Source organism: Salmo salar, chromosome ssa03 (assembly GCF_905237065.1).
Source record: "Salmo salar chromosome ssa03, Ssal_v3.1, whole genome shotgun sequence".
Lineage (NCBI taxonomy): Eukaryota > Metazoa > Chordata > Actinopteri > Salmoniformes > Salmonidae > Salmo > Salmo salar.
Genome location: NC_059444.1, coordinates 7,784,438 through 7,808,562, shown reverse-complemented (window position 1 = coordinate 7,808,562; position 24,125 = coordinate 7,784,438). Strand labels below are relative to the sequence as shown.

Sequence of the window (24,125 nt, the reverse complement as noted above, 5' to 3'; positions counted from 1 at the left end):
CAATGGCCAGGTGTTTTAAGCGTTGGAAATGAAATCCATTGTTTTCTCCCCGTACAGTTTTTAAGCTGCTCGCAGCGCATTGACAAACCAGTCTATATTTGTAACATGTGACTTGATATGGATAATGTGCTGAATGCATGGACTTGTCCATTGATTCAAGTGCTCAGAATATATATTCCTTGACAAACAGTTCAAATAGGCTCTTCAGTAGATAGTCTAGTCTTTACAGAAGTAAAATGGACAGAATGAGATAGCCGACTGGTTAAGGCCTGGTGGTTAATATAGCGAGCTGCGATGGCCGAGTGGTTAAGGCGTTGGATTTGAAATCCAATGGGGTCTCCCTGCGCAGGTTCGAACCCTGCTCGCAGCACAATGGCAAGCCATTCTTTCTTTTTAACATATACTTGGTGACTTGATATGGATAATGTGTGCACTTGTCCTTTCATTCAAGTGCCCAGAATGTATCTTCCATGACAAACATTTCAAGTCGGTACTTCAGTAGCGATGATCTGGACGTTTTAGAGTTAAAATGGACAGAACGAGATAGCGGACTGGTTAGGGCGTAGAAGGTAATAGAGCAAGCTGTGATGGCCGAGAGGTTAAGGCGTTGGACTCGAAATCCAATGGGGTCTCCTCGCGCAGGTTCGAACCCTGCTCGCAGCGTTATGACAAACCAGTCCTCATTCTGAACATATCCTTGGTGACTTGATATGGATAGTCTCTTTAATGCATGGACTTGTCCAGTGATTCAAGTGCTCAGAATACTTTTGTGTGAGCTTATTCAGAAAGCTGTGATGGCCGAGTGGTTAAGGCGTGATTTGGCACAATAAGTTCAATATGTCGTGCAATCAAGTTTACCATTTTGCACCAATGATGTCTGTTTCCAAATCCCAATTACTTTACTTGAATTCCAACAGCTGCAACGGCCGAGTTTTTCAGACGTTGGACCTGAATTTCAATGGGGTCTCCCCACACATGTTTTAACCTTGCTCGAAGCGTATATAGCCCACTTGTGCTTTCTCCTCATCACTTTCCTTTGATTCACAATGGCCAAGTGTTTTAAGCGTTGGAAATGAAATCCATTGTTTTCTCCCCGTACAGTTTTTAAGCTGCTCGCAGCGCATTGACAAACCAGTCTATATTTGTAACATGTGACTTGATATGGGTAATGTGCTGAATGCATGGACTTGTCCATTGATTCAAGTGCTCAGAATATATATTCCTTGACAAACAGTTCAAATAGGCTCTTCAGTAGATAGTCTAGTCTTTACAGAAGTAAAATGGACAGAATGAGATAGCCGACTGGTTAAGGCCTGGTGGTTAATATAGCGAGCTGCGATGGCCGAGTGGTTAAGGCGTTGGATTTGAAATCCAATGGGGTCTCCCTGCGCAGGTTCGAACCCTGCTCGCAGCGCAATGGCAAGCCATTCTTTCTTTTTAACATATACTTGGTGACTTGATATGGATAATGTGTGCACTTGTCCTTTGATTCAAGTGCTCAGAATGTATCTTCCATGACAAACATTTCAAGTCGGTACTTCAGTAGCGATGATCTGGACGTTTTAGAGTTAAAATGGACAGAACGAGATAGCGGACTGGTTAGGGCGTAGAAGGTAATAGAGCAAGCTGTGATGGCCGAGAGGTTAAGGCGTTGGACTCGAAATCCAATGGGGTCTCCCCGCGCAGGTTCGAACCCTGCTCGCAGCGTTATGACAATCCAGTCCTCATTCTGAACATATCCTTGGTGACATGATATGGATAGTCTCTTTAATGCATGGACTTGTCCAGTGATTCAAGTGCTCAGAAATCTTTTGTGTGAGCTTATTCAGAAAGCTGTAATGGCCGAGTGGTTAAGGCGTGATTTGGCACAATAAGTTCAATATGTCGTGCAATCAAGTTTACCATTTTGCACCAATGATGTCTGTTTCCAAATCCCAATTACTTTACTTGAATTCCAACAGCTGCAACGGCCGAGTTTTTCAGACGTTGGACCTGAATTTCAATGGGGTCTCCCCACACATGTTTTAACCTTGCTCGAAGCGTATATAGCCCACTTGTGCTTTCTCCTCATCACTTTCCTTTGATTCACAATGGCCAAGTGTTTTAAGCGTTGGAAATGAAATCCATTGTTTTCTCCCCGTACAGTTTTTAAGCTGCTCGCAGCGCATTGACAAACCAGTCTATATTTGTAAAATGTGACTTGATATGGATAATGTGCTGAATGCATGGACTTGTCCATTGATTCAAGTGCTCAGAATATATATTCCTTGACAAACAGTTCAAATAGGCTCTTCAGTAGATAGTCTAGTCTTTACAGAAGTAAAATGGACAGAATGAGATAGCCGACTGGTTAAGGCCTGGTGGTTAATATAGCGAGCTGCGATGGCCGAGTGGTTAAGGCGTTGGATTTGAAATCCAATGGGGTCTCCCTGCGCAGGTTCGAACCTAACTCGCAGCGCAATGGCAAGCCATTCTTTCTTTTTAACATATACTTGGTGACTTGATATGGATAATGTGTGCACTTGTCCTTTCATTCAAGTGCTCAGAATGTATCTTCCATGTCAAACATTTCAAGTCGGTACTTCAGTAGCGATGATCTGGACGTTTTAGAGTTAAAATGGACAGAACGAGATAGCGGACTGGTTAGGGCGTGGAAGGTAATAGAGCAAGCTGTGATGGCCGAGAGATTAAGGCGTTGGACTCGAAATCCAATGGGGTCTCCCCGCGCAGGTTCGAACCCTGCTCGCAGCGTTATGACAAACCAGTCCTCATTCTGAACATATCCTTGGTGACATGATATGGATAGTCTTTTTAATGCATGGACTTGTCCAGTGATTAAAGTGCTCAGAAATCTTTTGTGTGAGCTTATTCAGAAAGCTGTGATGGCCGAGTGGTTAAGGCGTGATTTGGCACAATAAGTTCAATATGTCTTGCAATCAAGTTTACCATTTTGCACCAATGATGTCTGTTTCCAAATCCCAATTACTTTACTTGAATTCCAACAGCTGCAACGGCCGAGTTTTTCAGACGTTGGACCTGAATTTCAATGGGGTCTCCCCACACATGTTTTAACCTTGCTCTAAGCGTATATAGCCCACTTGTGCTTTCTCCTCATCACTTTCCTTTGATTCACACAGCCGCAATGGCCAAGTGTTTTAAGCGTTGGAAATGAAATCCATTGTTTTCTCCCCGTACAGTTTTTAAGCTGCTCGCAGCGCATTGACAAACCAGTCTATATTTGTAACATGTGACTTGATATGGATAATGTGCTGAATGCATGGACTTGTCCATTGATTCAAGTGCTCAGAATATATATTCCTTGACAAACAGTTCAAATAGGCTCTTCAGTAGATAGTCTAGTCTTTACAGAAGTAAAATGGACAGAATGAGATAGCCGACTGGTTAAGGCCTGGTGGTTAATATAGCGAGCTGCGATGGCTGAGTGGTTAAGGCGTTGGATTTGAAATCCAATGGGGTCTCCCTGCGCAGGTTCGAACCCTGCTCGCAGCGCAATGGCAAGCCATTCTTTCTTTTTAACATATACTTGGTGACTTGATATGGATAATGTGTGCACTTGTCCTTTCATTCAAGTGCTCAGAATGTATCTTCCATGACAAACATTTCAAGTCGGTACTTCAGTAGCGATGATCTGGACGTTTTAGAGTTAAAATGGACAGAACGAGATAGCGGACTGGTTAGGGCGTAGAAGGTAATAGAGCAAGCTGTGATGGCCGAGAGGTTAAGGCGTTGGACTCGAAATCCAATGGGGTCTCCCCGCGCAGGTTCGAACCCTGCTCGCAGCGTTATGACAAACCAGTCCTCATTCTGAACATATCCTTGGTGACATGATATGGATAGTCTCTTTAATGCATGGACTTGTCCAGTGATTCAAGTGCTCAGAAATCTTTTGTGTGAGCTTATTCAGAAAGCTGTAATGGCCGAGTGGTTAAGGCGTGATTTGGCACAATAAGTTCAATATGTCGTGCAATCAAGTTTACCATTTTGCACCAATGATGTCTGTTTCCAAATCCCAATTACTTTAGTTGAATTCCAACAGCTGCAACGGCCGAGTTTTTCAGACGTTGGACCTGAATTTCAATGGGGTCTCCCCACACATGTTTTAACCTTGCTCGAAGCGTATATAGCCCACTTGTGCTTTCTCCTCATCACTTTCCTTTGATTCACACAGCCGCAATGGCCAAGTGTTTTAAGCGTTGGAAATGAAATCCATTGTTTTCTCCCCGTACAGTTTTTAAAGCTGCTCGCAGCGCATTGACAAACCAGTCTATATTTGTAACATGTGACTTGATATGGATAATGTGCTGAATGCATGGACTTGTCCATTGATTCAAGTGCTTAGAATATATATCCCTTGACAAACAGTTCAAATAGGCTCTTCAGTAGATAGTCTGGTCTTTACAGAAGTAAAATGGACAGAATGAGATAGCCGACTGGTTAAGGCCTAGTAGTTAAAAGAGCGAGCTGCGATGGCCGAGTGGTTAAGGCGTTGGACTTGAAATCCAATGGGGTCTCCCTGCGCAGGTTCGATCCCTGCTCGCAGCGCAATGGCAAACCATTCTTTCTTTTAACATATACTTGGTGACTTGATATGGATAATGTGTGCATTTGTCCTTTGATTCAAGAGCTCAGAATGTATCTTCCATGACAAACATTTCAAGTCGGTACTTCAGTAGCGATGATCTGGACGTTTTAGAGTTAATATGGACAGAACGAGATAGCGGACTGGTTAGGGCGTAGAAGGTAATAGAGCAAGCTGTGATGGCCGAGAGGTTAAGGCGTTGGACTCGAAATCCTATGGGGTCTCCTCGCGCAGGTTCGAACCCTGCTCGCAGCGTTATGACAAACCGGTCCTCATTCTGAACATATCCTTGGTGACTTGATATGGATAGTCTCTTTAATGCATGGACTTGTCCAGTGATTCAAGTGCTCAGAAATCTTTTGTGTGAGCTTATTCAGAAAGCTGTAATGGCCGAGTGGTTAAGGCGTGATTTGGCACAATAAGTTCAATATGTCGTGCAATCAAGTTTACCATTTTGCACCAATGATGTCTGTTTCCAAATCCCAATTACTTTCCTTGAATTCCAACAGCTGCAACGGCCGAGTTTTTCAGACGTTGGACCTGAATATCAATGGGGTCTCCCCACACATGTTTTAACCTTGCTCGAAGCGTATATAGCCCACTTGTGCTTTCTCCTCATCACTTTCCTTTGATTCACAATGGCCAAGTGTTTTAAGCGTTGGAAATGAAATTCATTTTTTTCTCCCCGTACAGTTTTTAAGCTGCTCGCAGCGCATTGACAAACCAGTCTATATTTGTAACATGTGACTTGATATGGATAATGTGCTGAATGCATGGACTTGTCCATTGATTCAAGTGCTCAGAATATATATTCCTTGACAAACAGTTCAAATAGGCTCTTCAGTAGATAGTCTAGTCTTTACAGAAGTAAAATGGACAGAATGAGATAGCCGACTGGTTAAGGCCTGGTGGTTAATATAGCGAGCTGCGATGGCCGAGTGGTTAAGGCGTTGGATTTGAAATCCAATGGGGTCTCCCTGCGCAGGTTCGAACCTAACTCGCAGCGCAATGGCAAGCCATTCTTTCTTTTTAACATATACTTGGTGACTTGATATGGATAATGTGTGCACTTGTCCTTTCATTCAAGTGCTCAGAATGTATCTTCCATGACAAACATTTCAAGTCGGTACTTCAGTAGCGATGATCTGGACGTTTTAGAGTTAAAATGGACAGAACGAGATAGCGGACTGGTTAGGGCGTGGAAGGTAATAGAGCAAGCTGTAATGGCCGAGAGATTAAGGCGTTGGACTCGAAATCCAACGGGGTCTCCCCGCGCAGGTTCGAACCCTGCTCGCAGCGTTATGACAAACCAGTCCTCATTCTGAACATATCCTTGGTGACTTGATATAGATAGTCTCTTTAATGCATGGACTTGTCCAGTGATTAAAGTGCTCAGAAATCTTTTGTGTGAGCTTATTCAGAAAGCTGTGATGGCCGAGTGGTTAAGGCGTGATTTGGCACAATAAGTTCAATATGTCTTGCAATCAAGTTTACCATTTTGCACCAATGATGTCTGTTTCCAAATCCCAATTACTTTACTTGAATTCCAACAGCTGCAACGGCCGAGTTTTTCAGACGTTGGACCTGAATTTCAATGGGGTCTCCCCACACATGTTTCAACCTTGCTCTAAGCGTATATAGCCCACTTGTGCTTTCTCCTCATCACTTTCCTTTGATTCACACAGCCGCAATGGCCAAGTGTTTTAAGCGTTGGAAATGAAATTCATTGTTTTCTCCCCGTACAGTTTTTAAAGCTGCTCGCAGCGCATTGACAAACCAGTCTATATTTGTAACATGTGACTTGATATGGATAATGTGCTGAATGCATGGACTTGTCCATTGATTCAAGTGCTCAGAATATATATTCCTTGACAAACAGTTCAAATAGGCTCTTCAGTAGATAGTCTAGTCTTTACAGAAGTAAAATGGACAGAATGAGATAGCCGACTGGTTAAGGCCTGGTGGTTAATATAGCGAGCTGCGATGGCCGAGTGGTTAAGGCGTTGGATTTGAAATCCAATGGGGTCTCCCTGCGCAGGTTCGAACCCTGCTCGCAGCGCAATGGCAAGCCATTCTTTCTTTTTAACATATACTTGGTGACTTGATATGGATAATGTGTGCACTTGTCCTTTCATTCAAGTGCTCAGAATGTATCTTCCATGACAAACATTTCAAGTCGGTACTTCAGTAGCGATGATCTGGACGTTTTAGAGTTGAAATGGACAGAACGAGATAGCGGACTGGTTAGGGCATGGAAGGTAATAGAGCAAGCTGTGATGGCCGAGAGATTAAGGCGTTGGACTCGAAATCCAATGGGGTCTCCCCGCGCAGGTTCGAACCCTGCTCGCAGCGTTATGACAAACCAGTCCTCATTCTGAACATATCCTTGGTGACTTGATATGGATAGTCTCTTTAATGCATGGACTTGTCCAGTGATTCAAGTGCTCAGAAATCTTTTGTGTGAGCTTATTCAGAAAGCTGTAATGGCCGAGTGGTTAAGGCGTGATTTGGCACAATAAGTTCAATATGTCGTGCAATCAAGTTTACCATTTTGCACCAATGATGTCTGTTTCCAAATCCCAATTACTTTAGTTGAATTCCAACAGCTGCAACGGCCGAGTTTTTCAGACGTTGGACCTGAATTTCAATGGGGTCTCCCCACACATGTTTTAACCTTGCTCGAAGCGTATATAGCCCACTTGTGCTTTCTCCTCATCACTTTCCTTTGATTCACACAGCCGCAATGGCCAAGTGTTTTAAGCGTTGGAAATGAAATCCATTGTTTTCTCCCCGTACAGTTTTTAAAGCTGCTCGCAGCGCATTGACAAACCAGTCTATATTTGTAACATGTGACTTGATATGGATAATGTGCTGAATGCATGGACTTGTCCATTGATTCAAGTGCTCAGAATATATATCCCTTGACAAACAGTTCAAATAGGCTCTTCAGTAGATAGTCTGGTCTTTACAGAAGTAAAATGGACAGAATGAGATAGCCGACTGGTTAAGGCCTGGTAGTTAAAAGAGCGAGCTGCGATGGCCGAGTGGTTAAGGCGTTGGACTTGAAATCCAATGGGGTCTCCCTGCGCAGGTTCGAACCCTGCTCGCAGCGCAATGGCAAACCATTCTTTCTTTTTAACATATACTTGGTGACTTGATATGGATAATGTGTGCATTTGTCCTTTGATTCAAGAGCTCAGAATGTATCTTCCATGACAAACATTTCAAGTCGGTACTTCAGTAGCGATGATCTGGACGTTTTAGAGTTAAAATGGACAGAACGAGATAGCGGACTGGTTAGGGCGTAGAAGGTAATAGAGCAAGCTGTGATGGCCGAGAGGTTAAGGCGTTGGACTGGAAATCCAATGGGGTCTCCCCGCGCAGGTTCGAACCCTGCTCGCAGCGTTATGACAAACCAGTCCTCATTCTGAACATATCCTTGGTGACCTGATATAGATAGTCTCTTTAATGCATGGACTTGTCCAGTGATTCAAGTGCTCAGAAATCTTTTGTGTGAGCTTATTCAGAAAGCTGTAATGGCCGAGTGGTTAAGGCGTGATTTGGCACAATAAGTTCAATATGTCGTGCAATCAAGTTTACCATTTTGCACCAATGATGTCTGTTTCCAAATCCCAATTACTTTACTTGAATTCCAACAGCTGCAACGGCCGAGTTTTTCAGACGTTGGACCTGAATTTCAATGGGGTCTCCCCACACATGTTTTAACCTTGCTCGAAGCGTATATAGCCCACTTGTGCTTTCTCCTCATCACTTTCCTTTGATTCACACAGCTGCAATGGCCAAGTGTTTTAAGCGTTGGAAATGAAAATAATTTTTTTCTCCCCGTACAGTTTTTAAAGCTGCTCGCAGCGCATTGACAAACCAGTCTATATTTGTAACATGTGACTTGATATGGATAATGTGCTGAATGCATGGACTTGTCCATTGATTCAAGTGCTCAGAATATATATTCCTTGACAAACAGTTCAAATAGGCTCTTCAGTAGATAGTCTAGTCTTTACAGAAGTAAAATGGACAGAATGAGATAGCCGACTGGTTAAGGCCTGGTGGTTAATATAGCGAGCTGCGAAGGCCGAGTGGTTAAGGCGTTGGATTTGAAATCCAATGGGGTCTCCCTGCGCAGGTTCGAACCCTGCTCGCAGCGCAATTGCAAACCATTCTTTATTTTTAACATATACTTGGTGACTTGATATGGATAATCTGTGCACTTGTCCTTTGATTCAAGTGCTCAGAATGTATCTTCCATGACAAACATTTCAAGTCGGTACTTCAGTAGCGATGATCTGGACGGTTTAGAGTTAATATGGACAGAACGAGATAGCGGACTGGTTAGGGCGTAGAAGGTAATAGAGCAAGCTGTGATGGCCGAGAGGTTAAGGCGTTGGACTCCGAAATCCAATGGGGTCTCCCCGCGCAGGTTCGAACCCTGCTCGCAGCGTTATGACAAACCAGTCCTCATTCTGAACATATCCTTGGTGACCTGATATAGATAGTCTCTTTAATGCATGGACTTGTCCAGTGATTCAAGTGCTCAGAAATCTTTTGTGTGAGCTTATTCAGAAAGCTGTAATGGCCGAGTGGTTAAGGCGTGATTTGGCACAATAAGTTCAATATGTCGTGCAATCAAGTTTACCATTTTGCACCAATGATGTCTGTTTCCAAATCCCAATTACTTTACTTGAATTCCAACAGCTGCAACGGCCGAGTTTTTCAGACGTTGGACCTGAATTTCAATGGGGTCTCCCCACACATGTTTTAACCTTGCTCGAAGCGTATATAGCCCACTTGTGCTTTCTCCTCATCACTTTCCTTTGATTCACACAGCCGCAATGGCCAAGTGTTTTAAGCGTTGGAAATGAAAATAATTTTTTCTCCCCGTACAGTTTTTAAAGCTGCTCGCAGCGCATTGACAAACCAGTCTATATTTGTAACATGTGACTTGATATGGATAATGTGCTGAATGCATGGACTTGTCCATTGATTCAAGTGCTCAGAATATATATTCCTTGACAAACAGTTCAAATAGGCTCTTCAGTAGATAGTCTAGTCTTTACAGAAGTAAAATGGACAGAATGAGATAGCCGACTGGTTAAGGCCTGATGGTTAATATAGCGAGCTGCGATGGCCGAGTGGTTAAGGCGTTGGACTTGAAATCCAATGGGGTCTCCCTGCGCAGGTTCGAACCCTGCTCGCAGCGCAATGGCAAACCATTCTTTCTTTTTAACATATACTTGGTGACTTGATATGGATAATGTGTGCACTTGTCCTTTCATTCAAGTGCTCAGAATGTATCTTCCATGACAAACATTTCAAGTCGGTACTTCAGTAGCGATGATCTGGACGTTTTAGAGTTAAAATGGACAGAACGAGATTGCGGACTGGTTAGGGCGTGGAAGGTGATAGAGCAAGCTGTGATGGCCGAGAGATTAAGGCGTTGGACTCAAAATCCAATGGGGTCTCCCCGCGCAGGTTCGAACCCTGCTCGCAGCGTTATGACAAACCAGTCCTCATTCTGAACATATCCTTGGTGACTTGATATAGATAGTCTCTTTAATGCATGGACTTGTCCAGTGATTCAAGTGCTCAGAAATCTTTTGTGTGAGCTTATTCAGAAAGCTGTAATGGCCGAGTGGTTAAGGCGTGATTTGGCACAATAAGTTCAATATGTCGTGCAATCAAGTTTACCATTTTGCACCAATGATGTCTGTTTCCAAATCCCAATTACTTTACTTGAATTCCAACAGCTGCAACGGCCGAGTTTTTCAGACGTTGGACCTGAATTTCAATGGGGTCTCCCCACACATGTTTTAACCTTGCTCGAAGCGTATATAGCCCACTTGTGCTTTCTCCTCATCACTTTCCTTTGATTCACACAGCCGCAATGGCCAAGTGTTTTAAGCGTTGGAAATGAAAATCATTTTTTTCTCCCCGTACAGTTTTTAAAGCTGCTCGCAGCGCATTGACAAACCAGTCTATATTTGTAACATGTGACTTGATATGGATAATGTGCTGAATGCATGGACTTGTCCATTGATTCAAGTGCTCAGAATATATATTCCTTGACAAACAGTTCAAATAGGCTCTTCAGTATATAGTCTAGTCTTTACAGAAGTAAAATGGACAGAATGAGATAGCCGACTGGTTAAGGCCTGATGGTTAATATAGCGAGCTGCGATGGCCGAGTGGTTAAGGCGTTGGACTTGAAATCCAATGGGGTCTCCCTGCGCAGGTTCGAACCCTGCTCGCAGCGCAATGGCAAACCATTCTTTCTTTTTAACATATACTTGGTGACTTGATATGGATAATGTGTGCACTTGTCCTTTGATTCAAGTGCTCAGAATGTATCTTCCATGACAAACATTTCAAGTCGGTACTTCAGTAGCGATGATCTGGACGTTTTAGAGTCAAAATGGACAGAACGAGATAGCGGACTGGTTAGGGCGTGGAAGGTAATAGAGCAAGCTGTGATGGCCGAGAGGTTAAGGCGTTGGACTCGAAATCCAATGGGGTCTCCCCGCGCAGGTTCGAACCCTGCTCGCAGCGTTATGACAAACCAGTCCTCATTCTGAACATATCCTTGGTGACTTGATATGGATAGTCTCTTTAATGCATGGACTTGTCCAGTGTTTCAAGTGCTCAGAAAACTTTTGTGTGAGCTTATTCAGAAAGCTGTGATGGCCGAGTGGTTAAGGCGTGATTTGGCACAATAAGTTCAATATGTCGTGCAATCAAGTTTACCATTTTGCACCAATGATGTCTGTTTCCAAATCCCAATTACTTTAGTTGAATTCCAACAGCTGCAACGGCCGAGTTTTTCAGACGTTGGACCTGAATTTCAATGGGGTCTCCCCACACATGTTTTAACCTTGCTCGAAGCGTATATAGCCCACTTGTGCTTTCTCCTCATCACTTTCCTTTGATTCACACAGCCGCAATGGCCAAGTGTTTTAAGCGTTGGAAATGAAAATCATTGTTTTCTCCCCGTACAGTTTTTAAAGCTGCTCGCAGCGCATTGACAAACCAGTCTATATTTGTAACATGTGACTTGATATGGATAATGTGCTGAATGCATGGACTTGTCCATTGATTCAAGTGCTCAGAATATATATTCCTTGACAAACAGTTCAAATAGGCTCTTCAGTAGATAGTCTGGTCTTTACAGAAGTAAAATGGACAGAATGAGATAGCCGACTGGTTAAGGCCTGATGGTTAATATAGCGAGCTGCGATGGCCGAGTGGTTAAGGCGTTGGACTTGAAATCCAATGGGGTCTCCCTGCGCAGGTTCGAACCCTGCTCGCAGCGCAATGGCAAACCATTCTTTCTTTTTAACATATACTTGGTGACTTGATATGGATAATGTGTGCACTTGTCCTTTGATTCAAGTGCTCAGAATGTATCTTCCATGACAAACATTTCAAGTCGGTACTTCAGTAGCGATGATCTGGACGTTTTAGAGTCAAAATGGACAGAACGAGATAGCGGACTGGTTAGGGCGTGGAAGGTAATAGAGCAAGCTGTGATGGCCGAGAGGTTAAGGCGTTGGACTCGAAATCCAATGGGGTCTCCCTGCGCAGGTTCGAACCCTGCTCACAGCGTTATGACAAACCAGTCCTCATTCTGAACATATCCTTGGTGACTTGATATGGATAGTCTCTGTAATGCATGGACTTGTCCAGTGTTTCAAGTGCTCAGAAAACATTTGTGTGAGCTTATTCAGAAAGCTGTGATGGCCGAGTGGTTAAGGCGTGATTTGGCACAATAAGTTCAATATGTCGTGCAATCAAGTTTACCATTTTGCACCAATGATGTCTGTTTCCAAATCCCAATTACTTTAGTTGAATTCCAACAGCTGCAACGGCCGAGTTTTTCAGACGTTGGACCTGAATTTCAATGGGGTCTCCCCACACATGTTTTAACCTTGCTCGAAGCGTATATAGCCCACTTGTGCTTTCTCCTCATCACTTTCCTTTGATTCACACAGCCGCAATGGCCAAGTGTTTTAAGCGTTGGAAATGAAATCCATTGTTTTCTCCCCGTACAGTTTTTAAAGCTGCTCGCAGCGCATTGACAAACCAGTCTATATTTGTAACATGTGACTTGATATGGATAATGTGCTGAATGCATGGACTTGTCCATTGATTCAAGTGCTCAGAATATATATTCCTTGACAAACAGTTCAAATAGGCTCTTCAGTAGATAGTCTAGTCTTTACAGAAGTAAAATGGACAGAATGAGATAGCCGACTGGTTAAGGCCTGGTGGTTAATAGAGCGAGCTGCGATGGCCGAGTGGTTAAGGCGTTGGATTTGAAATCCAATGGGGTCTCCCTGCGCAGGTTCGAACCCTGCTCGCAGCGCAATGGCAAGCCATTCTTTCTTTTTAACATATACTTGGTGACTTGATATGGATAATGTGTGCACTTGTCCTTTGATTCAAGTGCTCAGAATGTATCTTCCATGACAAACATTTCAAGTCGGTACTTCAGTAGCGATGATCTGGACGTTTTAGAGTTAAAATGGACAGAACGAGATAGCGGACTGGTTAGGGCGTGGAAGGTAATAGAGCAAGCTGTGATGGCCGAGAGATTAAGGCGTTGGACTCGAAATCCAATGGGGTCTCCCCGCGCAGGTTCGAACCCTGCTCGCAGCGTTATGACAAACCAGTCCTCATTCTGAACATATCCTTGGTGACTTGATATGGATAGTCTCTTTAATGCATGGACTTGTCCAGTGATTCAAGTGCTCAGAAATCTTTTGTGTGAGCTTATTCAGAAAGCTGTAATGGCCGAGTGGTTAAGGCGTGATTTGGCACAATAAGTTCAATATGTCGTGCAATCAAGTTTACCATTTTGCACCAATGATGTCTGTTTCCAAATCCCAATTACTTTACTTGAATTCCAACAGCTGCAACGGCCGAGTTTTTCAGACGTTGGACCTGAATTTCAATGGGGTCTCCCCACACGTTTTAACCTTGCTCGAAGCGTATATAGCCCACTTGTGCTTTCTCCTCATCACTTTCCTTTGATTCACACAGCCGCAATGGCCAAGTGTTTTAAGCGTTGGAAATGAAAATCATTTTTTTCTCCCCGTACAGTTTTTAAAGCTGCTCGCAGCGCATTGACAAACCAGTCTATATTTGTAACATGTGACTTGATATGGATAATGTGCTGAATGCATGGACTTGTCCATTGATTCAAGTGCTCAGAATATATATTCCTTGACAAACAGTTCAAATAGGCTCTTCAGTATATAGTCTAGTCTTTACAGAAGTAAAATGGACAGAATGAGATAGCCGACTGGTTAAGGCCTGATGGTTAATATAGCGAGCTGCGATGGCCGAGTGGTTAAGGCGTTGGACTTGAAATCCAATGGGGTCTCCCTGCGCAGGTTCGAACCCTGCTCGCAGCGCAATGGCAAGCCATTCTTTCTTTTTAACATATACTTGGTGACTTGATATGGATAATGTGTGCACTTGTCCTTTGATTCAAGTGCTCAGAATGTATCTTCCATGACAAACATTTCAAGTCGGTACTTCAGTAGCGATGATCTGGACGTTTTAGAGTTAAAATGGACAGAACGAGATAGCGGACTGGTTAGGGCGTGGAAGGTAATAGAGCAAGCTGTGATGGCCGAGAGATTAAGGCGTTGGACTCGAAATCCAATGGGGTCTCCCTGCGCAGGTTCGAACCCTGCTCACAGCATTATAACAAACCAGTCCTCATTCTGAACATATCCTTGGTGACTTGATATGGATAGTCTCTTTAATGCATGGACTTGTCCAGTGTTTCAAGTGCTCAGAAGTCTTTTGCGTGAGCTTATTCAGAAAGCTGTAATGGCCGAGTGGTTATGGCGTGATTTGGCACAATAAGTTCAATATGTCGTGCAATCAAGTTTACCATTTTGCACCAATGATGTCTGTTTCCAAATCCCAATTACTTTAGTTGAATTCCAACAGCTGCAACGGCCGAGTTTTTCAGACGTTGGACCTGAATTTCAATGGGGTCTCCCCACACATGTTTTAACCTTGCTCGAAGCGTATATAGCCCACTTGTGCTTTCTCCTCATCACTTTCCTTTGATTCACACAGCCGCAATGGCCAAGTGTTTTAAGCGTTGGAAATGAAAATCATTTTTTTCTCCCCGTACAGTTTTTAAAGCTGCTCGCAGCGCATTGACAAACCAGTCTATATTTGTAACATGTGACTTGATATGGATAATGTGCTGAATGCATGGACTTGTCCATTGATTCAAGTGCTTAGAATATATATCCCTTGACAAACAGTTCAAATAGGCTCTTCAGTATATAGTCTAGTCTTTACAGAAGTAAAATGGACAGAATGAGATAGCCGACTGGTTAAGGCCTGATGGTTAATATAGCGAGCTGCGATGGCCGAGTGGTTAAGGCGTTGGACTTGAAATCCAATGGGGTCTCCCTGCGCAGGTTCGAACCCTGCTCGCAGCGCAATGGCAAACCATTCTTTCTTTTTAACATATACTTGGTGACTTGATATGGATAATGTGTGCACTTGTCCTTTGACTCAAGAGCTCAGAATGTATCTTCCATGACAAACATTTCAAGTCGGTACTTCAGTAGCGATGATCTGGACGTTTTAGAGTCAAAATGGACAGAACGAGATAGCGGACTGGTTAGGGCGTGGAAGGTAATAGAGCAAGCTGTGATGGCCGAGAGGTTAAGGCGTTGGACTCGAAAATCCAATGGGGTCTCCCCGCGCAGGTTCGAACCCTGCTCGCAGCGTTATGACAAACCAGTCCTCATTCTGAACATATCCTTGGTGACTTGATATGGATAGTCTCTTTAATGCATGGACTTGTCCAGTGTTTCAAGTGCTCAGAAAACATTTGTGTGATCTTATTCAGAAAGCTGTGATGGCCGAGTGGTTAAGGCGTGATTTGGCACAATAAGTTCAATATGTCGTGCAATCAAGTTTACCATTTTGCACCAATGATGTCTGTTTCCAAATCCCAATTACTTTAGTTGAATTCCAACAGCTGCAACGGCCGAGTTTTTCAGACGTTGGACCTGAATTTCAATGGGGTCTCCCCACACATGTTTTAACCTTGCTCGAAGCGTATATAGCCCACTTGTGCTTTCTCCTCATCACTTTCCTTTGATTCACACAGCCGCAATGGCCAAGTGTTTTAAGCGTTGGAAATGAAAATCATTTTTTTTCTCCCCGTACAGTTTTTAAAGCTGCTCGCAGCGCATTGACAAACCAGTCTATATTTGTAACATGTGACTTGATATGGATAATGTGCTGAATGCATGGACTTGTCCATTGATTCAAGTGCTCAGAATATATATTCCTTGACAAACAGTTCAAATAGGCTCTTCAGTAGATAGTCTAGTCTTTACAGAAGTAAAATGGACAGAATGAGATAGCCGACTGGTTAAGGCCTGGTAGTTAATATAGCGAGCTGCGATGGCCGAGTGGTTAAGGCGTTGGACTTGAAATCCAATGGGGTCTCCCTGCGCAGGTTCGAACCCTGCTCGCAGCGCAATGGCAAACCATTCTTTCTTTTTAACATATACTTGGTGACTTGATATGGATAATGTGTGCATTTGTCCTTTGATTCAAGAGCTCAGAATGTATCTTCCATGACAAACATTTCAAGTCGGTACTTCAGTAGCGATGATCTGGACGTTTTAGAGTTAATATGGACAGAACGAGATAGCGGACTGGTTAGGGCGTAGAAGGTGATAGAGCAAGCTGTGATGGCCGAGAGGTTAAGGCGTTGGACTCGAAATCCTATGGGGTCTCCTCGCGCAGGTTCGAACCCTGCTCGCAGCGTTATGACAAACCAGTCCTCATTCTGAACATATCCTTGGTGACTTGATATGGATAGTCTCTTTAATGCATGGACTTGTCCAGTGATTCAAGTGCTCAGAAGATCTTCTGTGTGAGCTTATTCAGAAAGCTGTGATGGCCGAGTGGTTAAGGCGTGATTTGGCACAATAAGTTCAATATGTCGTGCAATCAAGTTTACCATTTTGCACCAATGATGTCTGTTTCCAAATCCCAATTACTTTACTTGAATTCCAACAGCTGCAACGGCCGAGTTTTTCAGACGTTGGACCTGAATTTCAATGGGGTCTCCCCACACATGTTTTAACCTTGCTCGAAGCGTATATAGCCCACTTGTGCTTTCTCCTCATCACTTTCCTTTGATTCACACAGCCGCAATGGCAAAGTGTTTTAAGCGTTGGAAATGAAAATCATTTTTTTCTCCCCGTACAGTTTTTAAAGCTGCTCGAAGCGCATTGACAAACCAGTCTATATTTGTAACATGTGACTTGATATGGATAATGTGCTGAATACATGGACTTGTCCATTGATTCAAGTGCTCAGAATATATATTCCTTGACAAACAGTTCAAATAGGCTCTTCAGTAGATAGTCTAGTCTTTACAGAAGTAAAATGGACAGAATGAGATAGCCGACTGGTTAAGGCCTGGTGGTTTATATAGCGAGCTGCGATGGCCGAGTGGTTAAGGCGTTGGACTTGAAATCCAATGCGGTTTCCCTGCGCAGGTTCGAACCCTGCTCGCAGCGCAATGGCAAACCATTCTTTCTTTTTAACATATACTTGGTGACTTGATATGGATAATGTGTGCACTTGTCCTTTGATTCAAGTGCTCAGAATGTATCTTCCATGACAAACATTTCAAGTCGGTACTTCAGTAGCGATGATCTGGACGTTTTAGAGTTAAAATGGACAGAACGAGATAGCGGACTGGTTAGGGCGTGGAAGGTAATAGAGCAAGCTGTGATGGCCGAGAGGTTAAGGCGTTGGACTCGAAATCCAATGGGGTCTCCCCGCGCAGGTTCGAACCCTGCTCGCAGCGTTATGACAAACCAGTCCTCATTCTGAACATATCCTTGGTGACTTGATATGGATAGTCTCTTTAATGCATGGACTTGTCCAGTGATTCAAGTGCTCAGAAATCTTCTGTGTGAGCTTATTCAGAAAGCTGTGATGGCCGAGTGGTTAAGGCGTGATTTGGCACAATAAGTTCAATATGTCGTGCAATCAAGTTTACCATTTTGCACCAATGATGTCTGTTTCCAAATCCCAATTACTTTACTTGAATTCCAACAGCTGCAACGGCCGAGTTTTTCAGACGTTGGACCTGAATTTCAATGGGGTCTCCCCACACATGTTTTAACCTTGCTCGAAGCGTATATAGCCCACTTGTGCTTTCTCCTCATCACTTTCCTTTGATTCATACAGCCGCAATGGCCAAGTGTTTTAAACATTGGAAATGAAATGCATTGTTTTCTCCCCGTACAGTTTTTAAAGCTGCTCGCAGCGCATTGACAAACCAGTCTATATTCGTAACATGTGACTTGATATGGATAATGTGCTGAATGCATGGACTTGTCCATTGATTCAAGTGCTCAGAATATATATTCCTTGACAAACAGTTCAAATAGGCTCTTCAGTAGATAGTCTAGTCTTTACAGAAGTAAAATGGACAGAATGAGATAGCCGACTGGTTAAGGCCTGGTGGTTAATATAGCGAGCTGCGATGGCCGAGTGGTTAAGGCGTTGGATTTGAAATCCAATGGGGTCTCCCTGCGCAGGTTCGAACCCTGCTCGCAGCGCAATGGCAAGCCATTCTTTCTTTTTAACATATACTTGGTGACTTGATATGGATAATGTGTGCACTTGTCCTTTGATTCAAGTGCTCAGAATGTATCTTCCATGACAAACATTTCAAGTCGGTACTTCAGTAGCGATGATCTGGACGTTTTAGAGTTAAAATGGACAGAACGAGATAGCGGACTGGTTAGGGCGTGGAAGGTAATAGTGCAAGCTTTGATGGCCGAGAGGTTAAGGCGTTGGACTCGAAATCAAATCGGGTCTCCCCGTGCAGGTTTGAACTCTGCTCGCAGCGTTATGACAAACCAGTCCTCATTCTGAACATATCCTTGGTGACTTGATATGGATAGTCTCTTTAATGCATGGACTTGTACAGTGATTCAAGTGCTCAGAAATCTTTTGCCTGAGCTTATTCAGAAAGCTGTAATGGCCGAGTGGTTAAGGCGTGATTTGGCACAATAAGTTCAATATGTCGTGCAATCAAGTTTACCATTTTGCACCAATGATGTCTGTTTCCAAATCCCAATTACTTTACTTGAATTCCAACAGCTGCAACGGCCGAGTTTTTCAGACGTTGGACCTGAATTTCAATGGGGTCTCCCCACACATGTTTTAACCTTGCTCGAAGCGTATATAGCCCACTTGTGCTTTCTCCTCATCACTTTCCTTTGATTCACACAGCCGCAATGGCAAAGTGTTTTAAGCGTTGGAAATGAAAATAATTTTTTTCTCCCCGTACAGTTTTTAAAGCTGCTCGAAGCGCATTGACAAACCAGTCTATATTTGTAACATGTGACTTGATATGGATAATGTGCTGAATGCATGGACTTGTCCATTGATTCAAGTGCTCAGAATATATATTCCTTGACAAACAGTTCAAATAGGCTCTTCAGTAGATAGTCTAGTCTTTACAGAAGTAAAATGGACAGAATGAGATAACCAGTTGGCTAAGGCCTGATGGTTAATATAGCGAGCTGCGATGGCCGAGTGGTTAAGGCGTTGGACTTGAAATCCAATGGGGTCTCCCTGCGCAGGTTCGAACCCTGCTCGCAGCGCAATGGCAAACCATTCTTTCTTTTTAACATATACTTGGTGACTTGATATGGATAATGTGTGCACTTGTCCTTTGATTCAAGAGCTCAGAATGTATCTTCCATGACAAACATTTCAAGTCGGTACTTCAGTAGCGATGATCTGGACGTTTTAGAGTTAATATGGACAGAACGAGATAGCGGACTGGTTAGGGCGTAGAAGGTAATAGAGCAAGCTGTGATAGCCGAGAGGTTAAGGCGTTGGACTCGAAATCCAATGGGGTCTCCCCGCGGATGTTTGAACCCTGCTCGCAGAGCAATGGCAAATGATTCTTTCTTTTTAACATATACTTGGTGACTTGATATGGATAGGCTCTTTAATGCATGGACTTGTCCAGTGATTCAAGTGCTCAGAAATCTTCTGTGTGAGCTTATTCAGAAAGCTGTGATGGCCGAGTGGTTAAGGCGTGATTTGGCACAATAAGTTCAATATGTCGTGCAATCAAGTTTACCATTTTGCACCAATGATGTCTGTTTCCAAATCCCAATTACTTTACTTGAATTCCAACAGCTGCAACGGCCGAGTTTTTCAGACGTTGGACCTGAATTTCAATGGGGTCTCCCCACACATGTTTTAACCTTGCTCGAGGCGTATATAGCCCACTTGTGCTTTCTCCTCATCACTTTCCTTTGATTCATACAGCCGCAATGGCCAAGTGTTTTAAACATTGGAAATGAAATGCATTGTTTTCTCCCCGTACAGTTTTTAAAGCTGCTCGCAGCGCATTGACAAACCAGTCTATATTCGTAACATGTGACTTGATATGGATAATGTGCTGAATGCATGGACTTGTCCATTGATTCAAGTGCTCAGAATATATATTCCTTGACAAACAGTTCAAATAGGCTCTTCAGTAGATAGTCTAGTCTTTACAGAAGTAAAATGGACAGAATGAGATAGCCGACTGGTTAAGGCCTGGTAGTTAACATAGCGAGCTGCGATGGCCGAGTGGTTAAGGTGTTGGACTTGAAATCCAATGGGGTCTCCCTGTGCAGTTTCGAACTCTGCTCGCAGCGCAATGGCAAACGATTCTTTCTTTTTAACATATACTTGGTGACTTGATATGGATAATGTGTGCACTTGTCCTTTGATTCAAGTGCTCAGAATGTATCTTCCATGACAAACATTTCAAGTCGGTACTTCAGTAGCGATGATCTGGACGTGTTAGAGTTAAAATGGTCAGAACGATATAGCGGACTGGTTAGGGCGTGGAAGATAATAGAGCAAGCTGTGATGGCCGAGGGGTTAAGGCGTTGGACTACGCCCCCATTCTCATTGACGGGGCTGCAGTGGACCAGGTTGAGAGCTTCTAGAACCTTGGTGTCCACATCACCAACAAACTAACATGGACCAAGCACACCAAGACAGTCGTGAAGAGGGTACGACAAAACCTATTCCCGCTCAGGAGACTGAAAAGATTTGGCATGGGTCCTCAGATCCTCAAAAAGGATCTACAGCTGCACAATCGAGAGCCTCCTGACTGGTTGCATCACTGCCTGGTATGGCAACTGCTCGGCCTCCGACTGCAAGGCACCACAGAGGGTAGTGTGAACAGAGGCTAGTACATCACTGGGGCCAAGCTGCCTGCCATCCAGGACCTCTATACAAGGCGGTGTTAGAGGAAGGCCCTAAAAATTGTCAAAGACACCAGCCACCCTACTCATAGATTGTTCTCTCTGCTACTGCACGGCAAGCAGTACCAGAGCACCAAGTCTAGGTCCAAGAGGCTTCTAAACAGCTTCTACCCCCAAGCCATAAGACTCCTGAACACCTAATCAAATGGCTACCCAGACTATTTGCAATGCCCCCTCACATTGACTCTGTGTCGGTACCCCCCCGTATATAGTCTCGCTATTGTTAATTTACTGCTGCTCTTTAATTACTTGTTACTTTATTTCTTATTCTTATACATATTTTTTAAACTGCATTGTTGGTTAAGGGCTCGTAAGTAAGCACTTCACTGTAAGGTCTACACCTGTTGTATTCGGCGCATGTGACTAATACAATTTCATATTGAGTAAAAATGATTATTTGAAGAAATGACAAAGTCTCTCTCACTTGATTAGAATATTCCACAACAATATTTGGCGACCCAGATTTGGACACCAATCTCCATATACTGACTGCTCCTGAGGACCTTGGTTTAACTGTGCACGGGGGCCACACCAACTGGCTCAAGGGAAACCCGCTCTCCACTGAAGGAGAAGCCAGGGACCTGCCTAACATCTGAAGGAGGGTGTCATGTGGGTGGTTACGGTGTTCCGAACAGAGACAGATAAGTGAGACTGACATTTCTTGGAAACAATTATTCTTTTTTTTCCTTTTTTTGTTGTTGAGAAAACGGAGTTCCGAGGGAGCTGCCATCTGACGTTAACATCCAGAATATGTGTGAACTGGATTAAAGCTAAAATCTGTGTGATCTGGATTAAAACTAAAATCTGTGTGAACTGGTTAAGATCAATTAACATTAGCATCCAGAATCATTGTGAACTGGATTAAAACTAAAATCTGTGTGAGCTACTTTAAGACCTTAAAGCAAAAGCCCTGTGTGGTTTGAGAAAAGCGCTATAGAAATAGGAGACAATGCATTATAATGATATAGTATAAGATAGTAAGGTGCACATGTAATTGTTTTAAACCAAACCCCATGTTAGAAATAAATTGTGAAGTTACTACCGTTTTAAGGTTAGGAGATCCTGTACCATGGGTTAGTATTGTAAGATGTAAATGTATGAGTTGTGTTATGCCAGGAACTAACTTTGAGATAGAAATGAGAAAATATTCCTGCAGGTTATAAAAATGTAGAAAACAATTAATTTTTTGTTTTGGGAACATATATGTTTTGGGAACAGTACTGTGTGAATGTGAATGAGAGTTGTGTGAGTGTGGAAATAAGGGTTAAACTGAACTTTTGGATAATGAGATATAGAAATGTGTACAATAAGATTATTTAAAATTCAGATAATAGGTTTTGATATGTCGCATTATCCGTCCATCACTGCCCATCAGAATATCACGGGGGTGGTATTGAGAGCGGGATGTTGTTTTAGAAAGTAGCGGCAAATCTATAATTTTTGGAAGTCTAAAGAAGCATTGATGATACATGTGGAGCATTATTCCTATGACCCGCGGGGCAGCGTGTCTGTTTGGCGCATGGATGCACAGCTGACACTTTGTAGCGGCGGAGAGTCGTTGGAAACGCACATGGAGTGATTCATTAATGTGAGTACCTAACATTTCCTACGTTATACATGGATTCTGTGAAGATATTCATTTTTTTTTTTATAAATGGTATGTGTATAATCGTTTATTAGAAATTTGATAGTGATAATACACTGCTCAAAAAAATAAAGGGAACACTTAAACAACACAATGTAACTCCAAGTCAATCACACTTCTGTGAAATCAAACTGTCCACTTAGGAAGCAACACTGATTGACAATAAATTTCACATGCTGTTGTGCAAATGGAATAGACAACAGGTGGAAATTATAGGCAATAAGCAAGACACCCCGAATATAGGAGTGGTTCTGCAGGTGGGGACCACAGACCACTTCTCAGTTCCAATGCTTCCTGGCTGATGTTTTGGTCACTTTTGAATGATGGCGGTGCTTTCACTCTAGTGGTAGCATGAGACGGAGTCTACAACCCACACAAGTGGCTCAGCTAGTGCAGCTCATCCAGGATGGCACATCAATGCGAGCTGTGGCAAGAAGGTTTGCTGTGTCTGTCAGCGTAGTGTCCAGAGCATGGAGGCGCTACCAGGAGACAGGCCAGTACATCAGGAGATGTGGAGGAGGCCGTAGGAGGGCAACAACCCAGCAGCAGGACCGCTACCTCTGCCTTTGTGCAAGGAGGAGCAGAAGAAGCACTGCCAGAGCCCTGCAAAATGACCTCCAGCAGGCCACAAATGTGCATGTGTCTGCTCAAACGGTCAGAAACAGACTCCATGAGGGTGGTATGAGGGCCCGACATCCACAGGTGGGGGTTGTGCTTACAGCCCAACACCGTGCAGGACGTTTGGCATTTGCCAGAGAACACCAAGATTGGCAAATTCGCCATTGGCGCCCTGTGCTCTTCACAGATGAAAGCAGGTTCACACTGAGCACATGTGACAGACGTGACAGAGTCTGGAGATGCCGTGGAGAACGTTCTGCTGCCTGCAACATCCTCCAGCATGACCGGTTTGGCGGTGGGTCAGTCATGGTGTGGGGTGGCATTTCTTTGGGGGGCCGCACAGCCCTCCATGTGCTCGCCAGAGGTAGCCTGACTGCCATTAGGTACCGAGATGAGATCCTCAGACCTCTTGTGAGACCATATGCTGGTGCGGTTGGCCCTGGGTTCCTCCTAATGCAAGACAATGCTAGACCTCATGTGGCTGGAGTGTGTCAGCATTTCCTGCAAGAGGAAGGCATTGATGCTATGGACTGGCCCGCCCGTTCCCCAGACCTGAATCCAATTGAGCACATCTGGGACATCATGTCTCGCTCCATCCACCAATGCCACGTTGCACCACAGACTGTCCAGGAGTTGGCGGATGCTTTAGTCCAGGTCTGGGAGGAGATCCCTCAGGAGACCATCCGCCACCTCATCAGGAGCATGCCCAGGCGTTGTAGGGAGGTCATACAGGCACGTGGAGGCCACACACACTACTGAGCCTCATTTTGACTTGTTTTAAGGACATTACATCAAAGTTGGATCAGCCTGTAGTGTGGTTTTCCACTTTAATTTTGAGTGTGACTCCAAATCCAGAGCTCCATGGGTTGATAAATTATATTTCCATTGATTATTT

At 43.7% G+C, this 24,125-nt stretch overlaps 37 non-coding genes across 37 annotated transcripts; all 37 read left to right on the top strand.

Annotated features, from left to right (window-relative positions):
* Nucleotides 1–288: 288 nt before the first annotated feature.
* On the top strand, nt 289–370 carry trnas-uga (transfer RNA serine (anticodon UGA)). Its single transcript has one exon. It is a non-coding gene; the product is annotated as a tRNA-Ser (tRNA).
* A 211-nt stretch (nt 371–581) lies between these two features.
* trnas-cga (transfer RNA serine (anticodon CGA)) lies at nt 582–663 on the top strand. The gene has a single exon. It is a non-coding gene; the product is annotated as a tRNA-Ser (tRNA).
* Nucleotides 664–1,332: 669 nt separating this feature from the next.
* trnas-uga (transfer RNA serine (anticodon UGA)) lies at nt 1,333–1,414 on the top strand. Its single transcript has one exon. It is a non-coding gene; the product is annotated as a tRNA-Ser (tRNA).
* A 211-nt stretch (nt 1,415–1,625) lies between these two features.
* trnas-cga (transfer RNA serine (anticodon CGA)) lies at nt 1,626–1,707 on the top strand. Its single transcript has one exon. It is a non-coding gene; the product is annotated as a tRNA-Ser (tRNA).
* Nucleotides 1,708–2,376: 669 nt separating this feature from the next.
* trnas-uga (transfer RNA serine (anticodon UGA)) lies at nt 2,377–2,458 on the top strand. The gene has a single exon. It is a non-coding gene; the product is annotated as a tRNA-Ser (tRNA).
* A 211-nt stretch (nt 2,459–2,669) lies between these two features.
* Nucleotides 2,670–2,751, top strand: trnas-cga (transfer RNA serine (anticodon CGA)). The gene has a single exon. It is a non-coding gene; the product is annotated as a tRNA-Ser (tRNA).
* Nucleotides 2,752–3,428: 677 nt separating this feature from the next.
* trnas-uga (transfer RNA serine (anticodon UGA)) lies at nt 3,429–3,510 on the top strand. The gene has a single exon. It is a non-coding gene; the product is annotated as a tRNA-Ser (tRNA).
* Nucleotides 3,511–3,721: 211 nt separating this feature from the next.
* Nucleotides 3,722–3,803, top strand: trnas-cga (transfer RNA serine (anticodon CGA)). Its single transcript has one exon. It is a non-coding gene; the product is annotated as a tRNA-Ser (tRNA).
* A 678-nt stretch (nt 3,804–4,481) lies between these two features.
* On the top strand, nt 4,482–4,563 carry trnas-uga (transfer RNA serine (anticodon UGA)). The gene has a single exon. It is a non-coding gene; the product is annotated as a tRNA-Ser (tRNA).
* Nucleotides 4,564–4,773: 210 nt separating this feature from the next.
* Nucleotides 4,774–4,855, top strand: trnas-cga (transfer RNA serine (anticodon CGA)). Its single transcript has one exon. It is a non-coding gene; the product is annotated as a tRNA-Ser (tRNA).
* Nucleotides 4,856–5,524: 669 nt separating this feature from the next.
* On the top strand, nt 5,525–5,606 carry trnas-uga (transfer RNA serine (anticodon UGA)). Its single transcript has one exon. It is a non-coding gene; the product is annotated as a tRNA-Ser (tRNA).
* A 211-nt stretch (nt 5,607–5,817) lies between these two features.
* trnas-cga (transfer RNA serine (anticodon CGA)) lies at nt 5,818–5,899 on the top strand. Its single transcript has one exon. It is a non-coding gene; the product is annotated as a tRNA-Ser (tRNA).
* Nucleotides 5,900–6,577: 678 nt separating this feature from the next.
* Nucleotides 6,578–6,659, top strand: trnas-uga (transfer RNA serine (anticodon UGA)). The gene has a single exon. It is a non-coding gene; the product is annotated as a tRNA-Ser (tRNA).
* A 211-nt stretch (nt 6,660–6,870) lies between these two features.
* Nucleotides 6,871–6,952, top strand: trnas-cga (transfer RNA serine (anticodon CGA)). Its single transcript has one exon. It is a non-coding gene; the product is annotated as a tRNA-Ser (tRNA).
* A 678-nt stretch (nt 6,953–7,630) lies between these two features.
* On the top strand, nt 7,631–7,712 carry trnas-uga (transfer RNA serine (anticodon UGA)). The gene has a single exon. It is a non-coding gene; the product is annotated as a tRNA-Ser (tRNA).
* A 211-nt stretch (nt 7,713–7,923) lies between these two features.
* Nucleotides 7,924–8,005, top strand: trnas-gga (transfer RNA serine (anticodon GGA)). Its single transcript has one exon. It is a non-coding gene; the product is annotated as a tRNA-Ser (tRNA).
* Nucleotides 8,006–8,683: 678 nt separating this feature from the next.
* Nucleotides 8,684–8,765, top strand: trnas-uga (transfer RNA serine (anticodon UGA)). Its single transcript has one exon. It is a non-coding gene; the product is annotated as a tRNA-Ser (tRNA).
* A 211-nt stretch (nt 8,766–8,976) lies between these two features.
* trnar-ccg (transfer RNA arginine (anticodon CCG)) lies at nt 8,977–9,059 on the top strand. The gene has a single exon. It is a non-coding gene; the product is annotated as a tRNA-Arg (tRNA).
* Nucleotides 9,060–9,736: 677 nt separating this feature from the next.
* trnas-uga (transfer RNA serine (anticodon UGA)) lies at nt 9,737–9,818 on the top strand. Its single transcript has one exon. It is a non-coding gene; the product is annotated as a tRNA-Ser (tRNA).
* A 211-nt stretch (nt 9,819–10,029) lies between these two features.
* trnal-caa (transfer RNA leucine (anticodon CAA)) lies at nt 10,030–10,111 on the top strand. Its single transcript has one exon. It is a non-coding gene; the product is annotated as a tRNA-Leu (tRNA).
* Nucleotides 10,112–10,789: 678 nt separating this feature from the next.
* trnas-uga (transfer RNA serine (anticodon UGA)) lies at nt 10,790–10,871 on the top strand. Its single transcript has one exon. It is a non-coding gene; the product is annotated as a tRNA-Ser (tRNA).
* Nucleotides 10,872–11,082: 211 nt separating this feature from the next.
* trnas-cga (transfer RNA serine (anticodon CGA)) lies at nt 11,083–11,164 on the top strand. Its single transcript has one exon. It is a non-coding gene; the product is annotated as a tRNA-Ser (tRNA).
* Nucleotides 11,165–11,842: 678 nt separating this feature from the next.
* Nucleotides 11,843–11,924, top strand: trnas-uga (transfer RNA serine (anticodon UGA)). Its single transcript has one exon. It is a non-coding gene; the product is annotated as a tRNA-Ser (tRNA).
* A 211-nt stretch (nt 11,925–12,135) lies between these two features.
* trnas-cga (transfer RNA serine (anticodon CGA)) lies at nt 12,136–12,217 on the top strand. The gene has a single exon. It is a non-coding gene; the product is annotated as a tRNA-Ser (tRNA).
* A 678-nt stretch (nt 12,218–12,895) lies between these two features.
* On the top strand, nt 12,896–12,977 carry trnas-uga (transfer RNA serine (anticodon UGA)). The gene has a single exon. It is a non-coding gene; the product is annotated as a tRNA-Ser (tRNA).
* A 211-nt stretch (nt 12,978–13,188) lies between these two features.
* On the top strand, nt 13,189–13,270 carry trnas-cga (transfer RNA serine (anticodon CGA)). Its single transcript has one exon. It is a non-coding gene; the product is annotated as a tRNA-Ser (tRNA).
* Nucleotides 13,271–13,946: 676 nt separating this feature from the next.
* Nucleotides 13,947–14,028, top strand: trnas-uga (transfer RNA serine (anticodon UGA)). Its single transcript has one exon. It is a non-coding gene; the product is annotated as a tRNA-Ser (tRNA).
* A 211-nt stretch (nt 14,029–14,239) lies between these two features.
* On the top strand, nt 14,240–14,321 carry trnas-cga (transfer RNA serine (anticodon CGA)). The gene has a single exon. It is a non-coding gene; the product is annotated as a tRNA-Ser (tRNA).
* A 678-nt stretch (nt 14,322–14,999) lies between these two features.
* trnas-uga (transfer RNA serine (anticodon UGA)) lies at nt 15,000–15,081 on the top strand. The gene has a single exon. It is a non-coding gene; the product is annotated as a tRNA-Ser (tRNA).
* Nucleotides 15,082–15,292: 211 nt separating this feature from the next.
* On the top strand, nt 15,293–15,375 carry trnas-cga (transfer RNA serine (anticodon CGA)). Its single transcript has one exon. It is a non-coding gene; the product is annotated as a tRNA-Ser (tRNA).
* Nucleotides 15,376–16,054: 679 nt separating this feature from the next.
* trnas-uga (transfer RNA serine (anticodon UGA)) lies at nt 16,055–16,136 on the top strand. The gene has a single exon. It is a non-coding gene; the product is annotated as a tRNA-Ser (tRNA).
* Nucleotides 16,137–16,347: 211 nt separating this feature from the next.
* trnas-cga (transfer RNA serine (anticodon CGA)) lies at nt 16,348–16,429 on the top strand. The gene has a single exon. It is a non-coding gene; the product is annotated as a tRNA-Ser (tRNA).
* Nucleotides 16,430–17,108: 679 nt separating this feature from the next.
* trnas-uga (transfer RNA serine (anticodon UGA)) lies at nt 17,109–17,190 on the top strand. The gene has a single exon. It is a non-coding gene; the product is annotated as a tRNA-Ser (tRNA).
* A 211-nt stretch (nt 17,191–17,401) lies between these two features.
* trnas-cga (transfer RNA serine (anticodon CGA)) lies at nt 17,402–17,483 on the top strand. The gene has a single exon. It is a non-coding gene; the product is annotated as a tRNA-Ser (tRNA).
* A 678-nt stretch (nt 17,484–18,161) lies between these two features.
* On the top strand, nt 18,162–18,243 carry trnas-uga (transfer RNA serine (anticodon UGA)). Its single transcript has one exon. It is a non-coding gene; the product is annotated as a tRNA-Ser (tRNA).
* A 971-nt stretch (nt 18,244–19,214) lies between these two features.
* Nucleotides 19,215–19,296, top strand: trnas-uga (transfer RNA serine (anticodon UGA)). The gene has a single exon. It is a non-coding gene; the product is annotated as a tRNA-Ser (tRNA).
* A 971-nt stretch (nt 19,297–20,267) lies between these two features.
* Nucleotides 20,268–20,349, top strand: trnas-uga (transfer RNA serine (anticodon UGA)). Its single transcript has one exon. It is a non-coding gene; the product is annotated as a tRNA-Ser (tRNA).
* Nucleotides 20,350–24,125: the final 3,776 nt, after the last annotated feature.